This window comes from Pinus tabuliformis, chromosome 9 (assembly GCF_031772625.1).
Source record: "Pinus tabuliformis cultivar Carrire ecotype Pingquan chromosome 9, CPIR1, whole genome shotgun sequence".
NCBI lineage: Eukaryota > Viridiplantae > Streptophyta > Pinopsida > Pinales > Pinaceae > Pinus > Pinus tabuliformis.
This window is the reverse complement of record NC_142307.1, coordinates 1,248,802,876-1,248,818,353: the sequence shown is the minus strand read 5'-3', so window position 1 is coordinate 1,248,818,353 and position 15,478 is coordinate 1,248,802,876.

Sequence of the window (15,478 nt, the reverse complement as noted above, 5' to 3'; positions counted from 1 at the left end):
ATGGCCTGTTAGCAGGCTTCTGAATTAAGCAAAAGTTCCAAGACACATCATTACACCATACATCACTAACCCCGAGTGCGGGGCATTGGAGCCACTACTTACTCCTCAAAGAAAATATTACAGACTCTCCTGGATATGTGGAAGGATCTAAGGTGAAAAGTCCTTTCCATTTACAAATGAGCGGGTATTTATAGCCAAGGGTGAAACTGACCCTTGTGGCTATTCGACTACCCTCATGACTATTTGACTTCCATGATTTTTCAACTTATATGACTCTTTGTTCAACAAGTGGGTCTATTAGACTTCCATGTTACATTACATTGATGACAACGTAGACCATAGTAGAGATGTGGGTGACATGACTTATGACATGACTCGAAATTACAGTGTTCATACATTTGTGCTACTGTTGGAGTGCATGTCGAGCTACAGTGCTACTGGGTGATGGATGTCTTCATGGTGTATCACAGCTTCACCTCCACATGGAAAAATGCATGGAGTCTTCAATGGTCTTTGGTTTGCTTGATGAAGCTCTAACATGTTATTCCTTGCTTGCATGTTGGGAGGCTTGACAGGCTCATCTATTTGTGAAGGTGCATGTTTCTCCGTTCGTACATTGGTGAGCACATCTTGCATGTTTTCTCGCCTGTCCGTCAGCGAACACATTTTTGCATGATCATTCATTCACGGGCAGATCCCCTCACATGCATTGTTTGTTCATCTTTTCATGAACCTATCCTTTTGCATGTGCTCCCTTTGTTCATCCCATTCGTCATCACGCCATATTTTTTGGTGTACCTGTACCTGCAGTCACTCATGACAAGACGACATCAAATCCAAAACCTCCTAGTCTACCATGACACATGGTAATTTCGGATGTAGGTGACCAGGAGAGGCAATAAGGTTGTGAAGTGGGATGATGGCTCCGGGCATTGCTGATGAAAACTAAGCAAGAGTCACTGAGTGATGGAGATGGGCAATCCAAGTCAACAACGACTATCTACGAGGTCTGGCTCAGCTACAAGGAAAAATTGCACAAATTTTGGGAGGAATAGTCTAGGTTGCAGGAAGGCAAGGTAGGCAGGACCTCCGCAGTTTCCAGAACAAGCAGGTAGCAGGGGCTGGAAGGCCAAATTTATGCAATTTTTTGGAGGAACAAGTCGAGCTACAAGGAAGGATAGCAAGCAGAGATTGTGCAGTTTTTAGGAGGAACTTCTTGGGAGCCTAGTAGCCAAAACTAAACAATTCCTGGAGGGAACTGGGAATTGGCTATTGGGGTCACTGGTAGCCCAAACTGCACAATTCCCAGAGGGAACTGGCAGTTGGCTGCTCAATCACTGGCAGCAGAAACTGCATAATTCCTGGAGGGAACTGGTAGTCTGCTGCTAGGAGATGCTAGCAGGCGAAACTCCATTGAGGCTAGGAGGTCGGCCTGCTGATCATCTCTGCACAATTTTTGAGCTAAGTGGACTACTGGGTAGCAAAAGGCCTACTCATAAAAATAGTGCAATTTCTAAGATGAGAAGTTCGTCAACTGTCGAGATGACTCACTGGGAAAACTGTGCAATTTTCTGAGGGAGATAGGGACGGGCACTTGGTGTCTGTCCTGCCTGTCTGTGAAATTTCCTCAGTTAGGTGAGTGAGTAAGGTCAGTAGCGTTTACGCAATGTTTTAGGGGAGTCAGTCTCAGGGTGACTATTGGGTCCAACTCTCTAGGTGGCCAACATGAGAGTTGATTGAATTTCTTATGAGCAGCACAACTTGAAAAGACTAGCTTGGTGCTTTTGCGCTGTTCTGGTTGACAGTTGATTGAGTCAATGGCGAGGTGATGGTCTGGTTGTCAGAGGGGAGTCTGGTCATCAGAACTTCAGCAAAAATAAATAAGTGTGTGAATGATCGAAATATGCGTAGGTGATCATATAAGCACACACTCACATGACTCGACGATGAAACGAGTCAAACCATCCAGACACACGTCCAACATGACTGACCGACAGTGCAAGTGACAAGCATGACACTCATGATTGATCATTCATTGATTGAGATGATGCTTACGACACAGTGAATGTGACTCCATCTATGAGTGCGACAGATGCTTTCATAGCGAACACAACAAGCACATACGAAGCGAAGACTTTAAGCATAACCAGAACATGGTCACAAGCATGACTTAGACACCAGCATGCAAAAACTTGAATGAAATGAACAAGCAATGTGGATGCAAGGACTCACACAAGCTCATAGAGTGAACTCGATTGTGTGCAGTCATCAAGTGAAACTGTCAAGGGAGGCTCCGAAATTGGTGCAGACCAAAATTTTAGAGGGTGGTTGTAGCTGCTACAATAGCAGGCCACCTCATAGTGCACAACAGAGTTTCAAGCATTGAAGACAAAGTTCAGCAGCCTTAAACTGCATGTCGAGGATGTACCAAAAGATTGACTCAAGATGTGTCATGTCTTTGTGTTGGGGGAATGTTGGGATGGGGACCTATAGGTCTAATTTTTGTCTAAAGTTTGAATCAATTTTGATGTAATATTGTAAAGTCTCCACGTTTTGAGGAGCGAGGCACGAATAACACAAAATGTCAAGAGTTAAAGGGGCTTTAAGGTAGGTCAAAGCCCCTTATTTTGTAAAGGTATGGGCTATTTTGATTAAGTAATGAGCTCCACCCATGGTTCACAGACCATGGTAATGTAATGTAAAAGCTATAAAAGGAAGTCATCTAGGAGTCATTAGGAAGCTTTTTGGAAGTTCATGAATGGGATTGTGAGTCTATTTTGTCTGTAATTCTATATTTTGGGGAAGGGGAGGGCTCCTATAGCTGAGTGCATAGAGACCTTGGTAAGTTTGCAACTGAGTGCATGAGCCCCTGCAGTTGTGTGCGCAATGTCAGAAGAAGTGTATTCATTGAATATATGAAGTAATAAAGCATATTTGAAGCAATTCCGTGTGTTCTTTGCATAGTTATATGTTTTTGTATTTATGCTCAATTATGATTTGATTCTTTGTAATATTGTTTTAATTGCATCACGAAGGTTTAGATCTACTTTTGTATGAAAACTTATGCATTTTAGAACAATTAGGCGAAGCTCATAGATCTATTTAAGTAGAAATCACTTAAGTCTGTGATTCTAAAGATAAGGGTTCACAAAGTTTGAATCGGGACCTAGATTAAAGAAACGCCTAGTTGCTACAACACATAGCCTTTTGGATGCAGAAACCTGGTTCTACCATCCCCCAATACTGCCTTGGGTGAGACTATGGTCTGTGCTAAGCAGACTATTTCTGAAAGGGCTGGTAGTGTACGGTTTTGTTGTTTAGTGTAGCTAACTCTGAACTTGGGTCCAAGCCCCCTCGATCCAACAATCCAGCTTCACAATCTTGGCTCCTTCCTCCCATTTTGAGCTTTGAGTTTTGTTGTAATGCATTTTTCCCATTAGTTTCTCTTCTAAACTCATTCATTATGTGGCATTGCTTATAATCTCATTTTCAACTCCATTATAGTGATGGAAACCCAAGTTTAACTTACCTCATTTGCTCACTAGAATATATCACTTTAACCTTTTATTTTACTTATGTAAGATTTGTTCCATGTTAAAAGGGTGGAATTACAAGATTGAGTAATTTATCATAAATATTTTGTCAAAAAATTATAATTATGAGATAATAATTATTTCATAATTGAGATAATTGAGAAAAAGCTCATAATTGTGAAAAAGGTTTCGAGAGTTTTTCAATCCTAAGGAGATCAACTTGATCCACTTTTCTATGATTTGGCTAGGGATCCATTATTGTAGAATTTTCCTAACCTATAAATCCCCTTGGTGTCTAGATACACTCTCCTAGAAGATACAATGAACCTATATAATCTCACCAAGAGAAAGGGGGTTGAGGTTGAGTATCCATATTATAGTGCGAGAGCCCTAGTGTATTAGGACGAGGACACCATGCTACAAGATTGAGAAGAGGATCTCGTTTGTTCAGAGGTATACATTTGTTGTACTTTCATTTTGGATTAATAGATATACATGTTCCTTTATTACATTTGCAATATGAATCATATTTTATTCTTCTGCATGTTGTTTTCAAACTAATAATCCCTCTAGGGAAGGCTATTGTTGGTTTTTTTGGTGGTGCCTATGTGCAGGGTCCTTCTTATTGTAATAGGAAGCAATATCTTCAGTGGAATAAAGGTTTTCTTAGCATCGGACTCAAGAGTCTACACCAACCTATGAGGGTGATGGGTACTAATCCTTCAACACTTATTTTGCAGCATAGTGCATGAGTGTGGAGTATATTTTCTTATGTGGGTAGGAACAAAGGGCTAGACTTCTTGATACTCTTATGACCACACACTCATGTCTAGGAAGATCATCCTTTGATCTACTGGGTTAAAAGTAGCTTGCTTGCTCAAGTCAAACTTTCCCATAACAGTCATACTTTTCATTTTGCAATGTGACAGAACCGTCATAAAAAATAGTAAATTCCTCAACAATTTACATCATTTCCGCTAGCTAATAGCTTGTAAATCAATTTCATGTTTGCAGTACCTTTTGTCTTTTTTTCACTTAAGGATTAAACTGCATCAGTATGTTTATGAAACATACTGATTGCTCTGAAGAAGTACGGATATTTGATTTTTTGGTGATTTCTTAAGCATCTCTAACTAGCCCTTAATTTTTTGTTGATGCATTTTGGCTTTGTTTGCTCTACTCTCTAATTTATGGAAATAAGTTTATGTGTCCAATTATTTCCAAAGTGTGCACCAAATACAACCTCCTTGTCAAAGGCTTTAATGGCTTCATCTCTTCTTAAGTTAAAAGGATGAAAATTCTTTGTGAGCTTTGTAAAATGAGTTGCATTCTTCATTGTGATTTCTCCAACAGTAAACAACAAAGGAATGAATTTTTTTGTCCTTTTTCTTTGAAATATAATTAGACTATCACAGTATTTCCTATAGACTTCAGCAACAAAACACTTATCTATAAAAAAATTCATCAATATCAACGACTTACCTCAGAATCCATAAATTCAAATTAGTGTATTACTTTCTCTTTATTCATGCATACCTTTGAAACATAGGAAAACTTGTGCCTGTATAGATAATTGATGAGACTTTTGTCTAGTTATCATATACTTGACTTGTTTTACAAATACATCTTGAACTAGACAAAAATTTAAACAAGCATTATGCTTCCACAATATAGGATAACCATAACTCCATCAATTCTTAATTCACATTGAATTTAGGATTATATGGAAAACCACGAATTTCATCGCTAGAAACCAAAGCTACTATGAGATATGCCATCATGAAGAACCTAGTAGTCTTGCATAAATTGTCTAACTAAGAAGTTAATTCATTAGAAATGATATCATCCCAGTCAAATATAGAATCATTTTTGTATGTGTGTGTTGACGGTGCTAGACCCACCAACATTCATGGGATCTCCCCGATATGAAGTCCCAATTAGACCTCACATTGTTTGGTGTAGGAGTCCCATTCGGTATAAAGGCTCAGTTTCCAAATCCTTAAATATTTACCTTGACTCTAGCTATCAGCACAAGGGAGTGATGCAATGTCGTCTTAGAAAACCAAGAGAAGTGTGCCTAGTGAGTGTTTAGTTTCATCTGTGAAAGGTTCTTCTACTGCAAAGGGGAAATAAAAGTGAGCCTCTAAGTGAGAGGTAATAGTACCACCCAGGAAGAGACACATATGAATGAGAAGGATCCATCTAACATCCAACGTAATAGTCCACAATGGATCGATGGTCGTTACAACCAAAAAACAAGGAAATATTTGTCTAGTATCTTGAAGAGTAGTCCACAAGGATGGGACATCAATAACAACCATTACAACACATTCTCAATAAGATAAGCACTAAAATAACCAAAATAGTTCAACTATCTTAGTAAATTTGAAAGAAAACATGAAATACAAATGTCCACAGAATAGTCTTACAAACATTCATAGTCCATGCATGAAGAACGTGTTGACCTTAAAAGGCTTTTGTTATTAATCAAAACTTCCAAGACACATGTTTACAATGTACATCACTAGCCCTAGTAGTGGGACATTAGATCCACTCCTTGCTCCTCAAAGATCTAGTCGATCTCTCTAATGCCTTGCAGGAGGAGCCAAGGTGAAAAGTCCTTTACTCATACAAGGAGGGGGTATATATAACCAAGGGGTGATGCTTCCCCCTTGTGACTCTTTGACTACCTTCATGACTGTTCAACTTCCTATGACTTTTTGACTTACATGACTCTTCATATTCATGTATATCCTTTGGACTTCCACTTTACAATACATTTCAATACAATACATATGGTCCATAATAGTGATGTGGCATATGAATACTCATGACATGACATGACATGACACTACTAATATGGACGACTTGATGATTTGGAAATGTCAAGTCACTCTTACTACTAAGTTCTAGATGTCTTCTTGGATATGCTTTCTCTTCTCCTCTGCATGGTTTGGTGATGCGAAGTCTTTAATGATCTTATGTCTCGGATGGTAGTTGCAAACTTGTGTCCCTTTGCTACCTATTGATAGATACACTTGTAATTTTTGTTGTAATTGATTCTTTAAGAATTCTTCCCTCCTACTTCTCCTTTTTCATCATCTCGCCATGACTTGATAGTGTACCTATTCCTGCAATTCACTCATGAGGGGACGACATCAATCTGAAAAAACCCTAGTCTAAGATGATGCATTCTTATCCATGAACTGAGCCTAAGACAAGTCACAGACTAGCAGAAAGGAGCGAGTGACTATGCAATACATAGTTCTAGTAGACAAGGGGAGCTCAGATCACTGATACTGCATAGTGCATATCTCAAGCTAGACTGAGGGATATTTCTGTATAGTCCTCACTGAGGGGGGGAAATTGCACAGTGCCCATTGAGGGACAAAATTGCACAATTCAAGCAGGTAGTGGAGGCTACGAGATGGGGCCCTGGGAGGAAAAACTACGTAGTTTAAAGGGGCAAGGGTGATTGGGCAGCTGAGAGGATTGAAGGGTAGAACTATGGACATTCTATAGGTAATGAGCTTCGGTTGAGGGAAGGACACTCGAGGAAGCATCTTCACAGTTGTTGGAGGCAGTGAGCTCCGGCAGAGGGAAGGACACTGGAGGAAGCATCTACATAGTTTTGGAGGCCAAGGGAGGTTGGGATTCTATGCATTGTGTAGTTCTAATAGGAAAGGAAAAGGCTTGAGGGTTGAGGATGCGAAGTTCATATTTCAAGGAAAACTTGGAGGCATAACTATGCAATTCTGGAGGTCAAGGGAGGTTGTTGGACTCAGGAATTGCACAAAATAGCAGCCCTAAAGGGCAGGGACTGTGCACCGAATAGTTCTAGGTAGTAGGGTCACATCAAAGAGCACTAATACTATGCAATGCATAGTTTAGCCAGGCCCTGTGAAGCTAAGTTTCCCGGTCGGGAAGATTTTCTGAAAGTGGCTAAGTGCGGGAAGGGAGATGGACTCATGATAACCTCAACTATGATCACACACTTAGCATAATTCAACGACACAACCACGTAGATCATTAGAACACACAAACAAAGCATTCCCTTCTATGTGACTGCCTCATGAAAATATATGACAAGTGCGACACTTAAGGTAGACTTTAGGATGACCACGACGACACTTGTGCAACAGTGCTTAAGACTTTGTGTATGAATGTGACAGGTGTTTACATGGTTGGGGGAACCCATATACACAAAGAATGACCTTTGAAACCAACTTAAAAGGCTCATAAACCTTGTACAATAGTTAATCCAACATGAAAAAGGGGCCGAAGAACTTCGAGAAAGCTCATGAAATGAGCTTAAGTGTTTGCAACAATCATGGAAAATACCAACGAAGGCTCTGAAATTTGAGTGTAATCCAAAATTCTAGAGGGTGTAGTAGTAGCTACAACACTTGGAAACACCCAACTCTAACTTCTCTATCTTGGTTAGTATCTTTTGTGCACGGCCTTGGTTCCTCAAGGAGTATTGATTCATCGTGCAAATTACTTTTGCCTTCCCACTTGCCCCATGGCCAGAAATTGTCCCCTCTATACCTTCTCAGTTGAAAACAACATAAGATTCATCATAATCACAATGTTTCAAGTTGGGAAGGGTAGTTTAGCTCGCGAGCTTAATATTTTCAAAGTATATTTTTTCATCTTTGGTGTTTCTCCCTTGCCAGCAGGCCTAGATAGTACCCCAGTAGAGTCACGCAAGAACACAAACATGGATCCATTGCTAGCGATCCTAGACAGTACCCCAATGGAGTTGCTTGTTTCACCTCTCTACGCAATAAGCATTGCTCTTCCTTTGCCTTTATTTATTTATTTAAAGAGAAATATGCATCGACACTTATTTATTTTGGGGTAGAAGAGGGATCCTGAATTATTGAGAGAAGAAGAGGTTATTCCTTTAGAGAATCGTATAGAGACCTATGATTTAGGTTTTGTCATTTAGATTTTCCCCTTCTCCATTTCTACTAGTTGGATAAGCTTGAGAACACTAAAGCATAAAAAATGAGTATAGGCATGAGGTTTTCGGACTAGACATGGGTTCATGGTTGCATCAAAACTCTCCTAATGGATGGATCGTATTTTCTATTGCAACTTCATCAGCCAAAAGATGTAACCAACACAAGGAAGATGGAAAGGAGGTTAGCCAAATGTTGAAGCATGACAAGCCTCTTTACAGTTTAGCCCCACACACACTTATAAGACACAACATGTTCACACACAAAACTTATTCACAAAATAGAAACCAAAAAATTTCAAACAAGAAAACAACAAGAAACAACAAAAGACTATCTACATAGTGTCTGGCACAACCCTAGATTTTCATTGAAAATATTATTTTAAGTCTTAGCCATTAACAGGGAGAGAGTCAATCTTCCCATCAAGTGATTGAAGGTGATGTGTGTGATGGCCAAGATTCTCGCGTACCGTGAATGGCCCAATCCACAGGGACTAAAACGTAGTGTGTTTGTCTTTGTCCTCATGGGCTTTGTCCCACTTTAAGACTAAGTCACCCACACTAAAGTTTCTCTTCCCTGTAGACTTCCTGTCAAATCACCTCTTCATATGACTCTTGTGAAGTAAAAAAAATTCCTTAGCTTTCAACCTTTCTTCCTGCAGCTTGTGTAGAGTGTCCATCCTATGCTGAACTAACAAATAGGGCTTGCCTTGGGACTCTTGTGATAATTGGAGAGTAGGCAAGTAAATATTCGGTGGGAGGATGGTTTCTTTTATGTACACCAGGAAGTAAGGGGAGGTACTTAAGGAAGGTTTTGGCATGACTTGGTCAGCCCATAAGGCATTCACCAAAGCAAAGTGCTAGTTTTGCTACTCAGAGAATATGGTCTTTTTTATAATGCAGATAAGTTTCTTGTTCATGGATTCAACAAGACCATTCCCCTAAAGATAGTAATTAGTTGAATGATTCAATATAATACCATTTTCCAATGAAAAATCATAAAATCTTAATGATAAAAAGTATGTTTCATTGTCAAAAACAAGTGGTGTAGGAAGGCTGAACATGGAAATGATGTTTTGTTGCAGAAAGTTAATGGAACTGCCTTTGTCCACCGCGTGAAATAATTTGTAGAAGTTAAGATGTAGCGATGTTTCTTTGACAAGTGCGGGAAAATTTCCCCAATGATTTCAAATCCCTATTGTTGAAAAGGTTCTTCCACTGTAATTGGATACAGGGGGGTTGTTGACTTTTGATTTCTGTCAGCACACCTTTGACAAACCGAAAACTTGTGGGCATAGGCATGAGAATATTTGAATAATGTAGGCCAGTAAAATATGACCTACATAACCTTATGTGTTGTATTATTTCCTGCAAAGTGTCCCCTAGATGGTCCATCATGGAGATCATGCAATACTTTTCTTAATCGTATGCCTTCAAACACTTGAGAAGTAGTCTGTTGTGGTGCTTTTTGAACAACACCCCATGCACCAACTAATAAGATAATGCTTTAAGTCTGAGTGCCCTCTTCTGCCATGTCAAAAAGTGAGAGGGAATTGTGCCATGATCGAGCTATTGGCACATAGTCATGTACCAAGAGTTTATGTCTGTAGCGGGGGAGGCTTGCTCAATGTTATACATCTCAGTCTCTTACTCCCTTCCTACAAGCTCTTCTTCTTCCTCTTTCATGTTTACTTCTTCTGCTGCTAGTTGGAAAAGACCATGACCCTTGATTGTGTGAACTAGCTTTATGTATAGATCATACTCTTGTAACCTGATCATCTAGTCCACCCTCCTTTCACCTGTCTCTTGTTGAATAAGTAGTGACATGACTGTTGGGTGTGGAACAAAGATAACACAATGGTTCTTCAACAAATAGGGCCTGAAGTGCTCTACCACCTTGTACACTACATAAGCCTATTTGTCCATAGTGGAGTAATTGAGCTCTAGTCCTTGCAGACTTCCGCTCATGAAGGAGATAGGTCTTTCATTATCCACTTCATCCTTATGAGTGAGTACAACAGTAAGAAAGGTATTGGAAGCAAAAGTGCAGAGCAAGAATTATTTACCGAATTTTAGGTTGTACAATGTGGGAGCTTATATTATAGCTTATTTGATATGGGTAAACGGGTCCTTTTCCCTTTTATCCCATTTGTAAACTGCATCCTTCTTCACTATCTCCTATATTGGTTTGACAATCTGGGCATAGTTGGAGATGAAATTGCGAAGGAAGTTGATCTTCCCCAAGAAAGACTACATGGATTTCTTATTCACTAGAAAGCGAATCTGCGTGATAATCTTGACCCTGTCCAGGTCTACCCATCATACTTATAGCAATGATGTGACCCAAGAGATTACCCTCGAACACTGTAAAGGGACTCTACTTGGAATTCAAGGATATCTCATACTTGCGACATCGCTCAAAAATATTCTTCAAGTGATGTAGGTGGTCTAACCTTTGTTTGGAGAATATCTTTACATCATTAAGATAGATCACTACGTTCTGGAAAATAATCCCATGTAAGGCGATGTCCATTTTACATTGGAATGTTGCACCCATGTTTATTAGCCCAAATGGTATTCGTCAAAACACGAACGTGCCCCACTTCATTTTGAATGTAATCTTAAGTTTGTCAGGCTCTGCAACCAAAACCTAGTTATATCCCGAATATTCGTCTAGAAAAGAAAACATTTTAGACCCTCATATTGTTTGTAGTATTCGATCCATGGACAACATGGGGTAGTTATCCTTGTCCGAGGTGCGATTGAGATTATGGAACTATACACACATGCGGATCTCCCTGAACTTCTTCCTCACATAAACCAAATTTGACACCCACATCAATTTTCTAACTCTGTGTATGATCCAAGCATCCAGTAGTTTTCTCAACTCCTTCTGTATGAGAGGCTCAAGCATTGGATGAACTTTCCTCAGTTTCTGCTGAAATGACTTGGCCCCTTCCTTGATTGGTATAACATGCTGGATGATTCGTGTGTCATATGTCTTGAGTTTAGCATACGTCCACACGAAGACATCAAAGTACTACTTGAATAAGAATATGAAGGCTTTCCACACTTATGGTGCGCATCAAGTACTGAGATTGACATATTTTGGATCCTTATTAGTACCCAAGTTGATCTTCTCATGCAACAGAGTGGAACTATAGGTCCTTGCATTGACAAGTCCCTGGAAGCGGTTCTGTAGATCATACAACTTTTCCAATGATACCACACCCTTGGGGATGAGGTTCCATTTACTTGCATTAGGATTCATCCTACAGTGCCTTTTTGTGATCATTGTCATCGATCAATGCATCTTTCAACATGTCAGTGTCTTCCATAAAATATAGTATCTGTTGGTCGTCATCAAAAACATGTAAATTAGTGATATTATTTAGGACAGAAGGTTTATAAATAATTTCAATAGAAAAGCCATCCCTCAATGGTGACATCCTAGCAGTAGCATTTTCCAAGGCATCCGTGGCTGCATTACGCACTCTTGGAATGAAAATAATATCAAAGGCTTGGAAATGTGAGATGAGATGTCATAACTCTTGTTGATAACTTTTAAGATGAGGTATCACACAATGTATGGTGTTACGTACCTGTCACACCATGATTTCTGAGTCACCTACCACTTTCAGGATGGCAACATTTAGGTCGATGGCCTTTGCAAGGCCAAGATGAGTTCTTTGTACTTTGTAGTGTTATTCATGCACTTGAATTCCAAGAATCTAGAGATAAAATTATTTCCCTACAGCGGGTCTATTAAAACACAACCAGCTGCAGATCCCTCTTGTGTTTTGGAACCATCGAAATAAATAGTCTAAACATCGTATGTACAAGGACTCTGAATTGCACTAGTACTACTACTACTACTAACTGCACAGAGTTCATTATCACCAATTATACAAGGAGGATATCCAACTATGTTTCAGGTCAAACTCAGGATTGTTGTGTAATATACCCGAGTTAAGTTTCCAAAAAGTAATTGCCAAATAATAATTCTGTGAAAGCCATTAGTTCATTATGTCCATTCAAGGGAGTGACCGTGTATTTCATATATCTCTCTGATTCTACCCATATCTATTTTTTCCCCCGTACGAAATCCATAAGTGTGACCAATCTATTGTAAAGTACCCTTGAAGCTTTCTAGCCCAGTCTCTACTCAGTAACACTCCATATGATTCTGGAATGTGTACAATCACTATGTTGATGCATTGGTGGACTCGTCTATCAGATGATAAGCAGATGATGACATCTATAAGTTCACCAATTTCTTGGACATGAGTTTTGTCCAACTGAATAATTTGTGCATCTGACCTTTCCCATTTAGCATTGATTTTCTTCGCAACAAATAATGGCATGACACCCACTGATGCACCTGAATCAACCAAGCAATTGTGTACATTGAAATTGAATATTTTGAACGTTAACAAGAATGGTGGGTAGAGTGTCTTTGCATCCATCATAAGTGAAATAAGTATAGATGCAAGAGTATCAAGAGACTTACTAGATCCCTTGTTTGAATAGGTAGCATTACCTGAAAAGGTTTTCCCAAGTTCCCATAGAAGAATGTCTTTCTGGCTCATGATCTTTATTAGTTTAAGCATGGAGATGTTCACACGAGCCTTCTTCATATCATCTACAATGTTATAATCAATAACAGGAAGACTAACCGAGGTGTCCAGGGATGAAACTTGGTTTGTGGCTTTCGAAGGGATGGTTTTGTCCTTACTATTGTCGAAAACATTTATCATTGAAACTACTTTCTCGTACTTGCTTTGAGCATCCTGCGCTAAGTTAGCCAATGGATTGATTTTCCTTAACAGGGTTTCTTTGAATTTCTACTTTGGAAACTCAATTATGGTGGTCAACCCTTGGCTTCTTAGGTTTCATCAGTTGTTCTTCTTCTAGGCTAGCTTCTCACTCAGAGGTTTCTTATCAACAATACTCTTTTGGGCTTTGAGAACAGAGTTAAACATTGTCACTACAACCCCAACAATTGAAGCTTCATCAATTGTAGTAGCTTCTTAATTATATTCATCAAACTCAGTCTACTCTTTATCCACGACTGAATCAACAAGTTGTGCAACCATCTTGCTCATGACTTGGTTATACTATGGGAACATCTTTTCTGAATGATGCTCTTGATGAAACATGCAATATTGATTTGTGCATATCTTCTCAATTTTTAGGACAACATTGGAACTATGTGCAGACTTTGTTGGTTGGTGACTACTACTTCTAAAAGTTGCACTCCTTCTGAATAGGTTATACTTGGGATTCTTTCTTCTCAGAATAGTCTTGCTTTTCCTTTGTTTGAATTCTTCCCTTTCAGTAGTTAGGGACCTGACGAGATGAGTCAGGCTTTCAATATCATTTGGTTCTTTCTCTTTAGCCCTGCTTGAAAAGGCCTAAGATCTCTTACCCATGTCCTTGGAGTGTTTTGTTGATTCATCATCTGAGATGGCTCCAATAGCACGCAAGTCCTTCTCAACGGAAATAGCCTCTTCGTAGTTTTTTTTCAATGTCTGCTTTGCAGTTCGCTTTAAAAACTGCGCAATACTTGTTGGCAAGGAAAAAGTGTAGTAATATATGGTGATGGAGTCATGAGGTTTTGTATTTTCTGAAAATTTGTTCAAGATGTGATTGAACCTTTGGTTGAAATCTTTCACTTTCTCCTTTTTCTCCATCTTAAGATTACCCAGCTCCTTTAATAACATGGTAGGGGTATTATCTTTGGCAAATTTTTCAAGAAATGTTTTTTTGAAACCCCTCTAATTCTGGATGTATTTTGGATGAAGGTTGTGATACCATAGAACTACTGTTGGCCGGATAAATCGATCTTGTGGACAAGGCCGATCTCCCTAGTATCAAAATATATCTAGCAACAAGCAGGAAAATAAATCTATCTTTCTCTAAACATATGTGATTCATAAATAAAAACTATAGAGGTGTTTAGACCCTACCTAAAGTCCAACGCTAGTTTGTAGTCGCCATCCTTCAACCATCCTAAAGAGTTTCCTTTTGAGAATCTGCAATCACAAACAAGCAAACATCAAATAACACCTGCATAGCTAATATCATAAATCATGTTCATTATGGTGATCAAGGAATCCATAAAATAAACCATAAAACACAGCTTATTGAGAAAAACAAACTTATTTGTATTAACTTTGAAGTAGAAGAAACTTACAACCTTTTCAGCCTTGATGTTGAACAAGCTCTTCCCAGGGTCCGAAACAGGAATCTCCTTTACTTTGACAAGCCTTACACTCTTCCAAATGAGATCAAAGAGGTATGTACTCTCTCCTCATAAAAGGTCAATTAGGAAGACTAAGTTCCAGCAGCGTTTCACCTAAAAAATATTCAGCTTTCAACCTCCCAAGTAACCAGCCCAATGCTTCATTTTATAGTGCATAGGAAGGAGGTTACAGGCCCACCTATGAAGGGATAGAGTTCTCCTTCAAAGGGATAAGCTCCTCACATCAAGGGGTTAGCTCCTTAAGGTATGGGATGCATGAACCTTAAGGGAGCAAACTTGCCACCTCAAGATTCCTTCAAGAAGCTTCTAGAAATGACTCAAAGTGAGTTTTTAAGAATATACTTGCGCCTTTTTAACTTTTACGGGGGTACACACCCATAACACAGAGACAGAGCGGTCAGGTGCACAAGAGACATGAGCTTCAGGTGTGGGACCATAGGTAATGCTAAGAGAAAGTGTGGAACCAGAGTTTTAGAGACTTTTGAGGACTTTCTCTTATTTTCAAGGCTTGATATGAAGAACTGAGGCTTAAGACTTGCAAAGGAGGAAAGTATGAGTGGTAATGGACTCACACAGATTGCAGAATGTCAAGGTAACAATTTTTTGTGCAACAACTACTCTACCATCCAAGGTACATGGAAAAAGTCTGCATGCAACACCATCATAACATACCTCAAGTGTTTGTAGATGTAGGTAAAATTTGTCCAAGTGGTATTC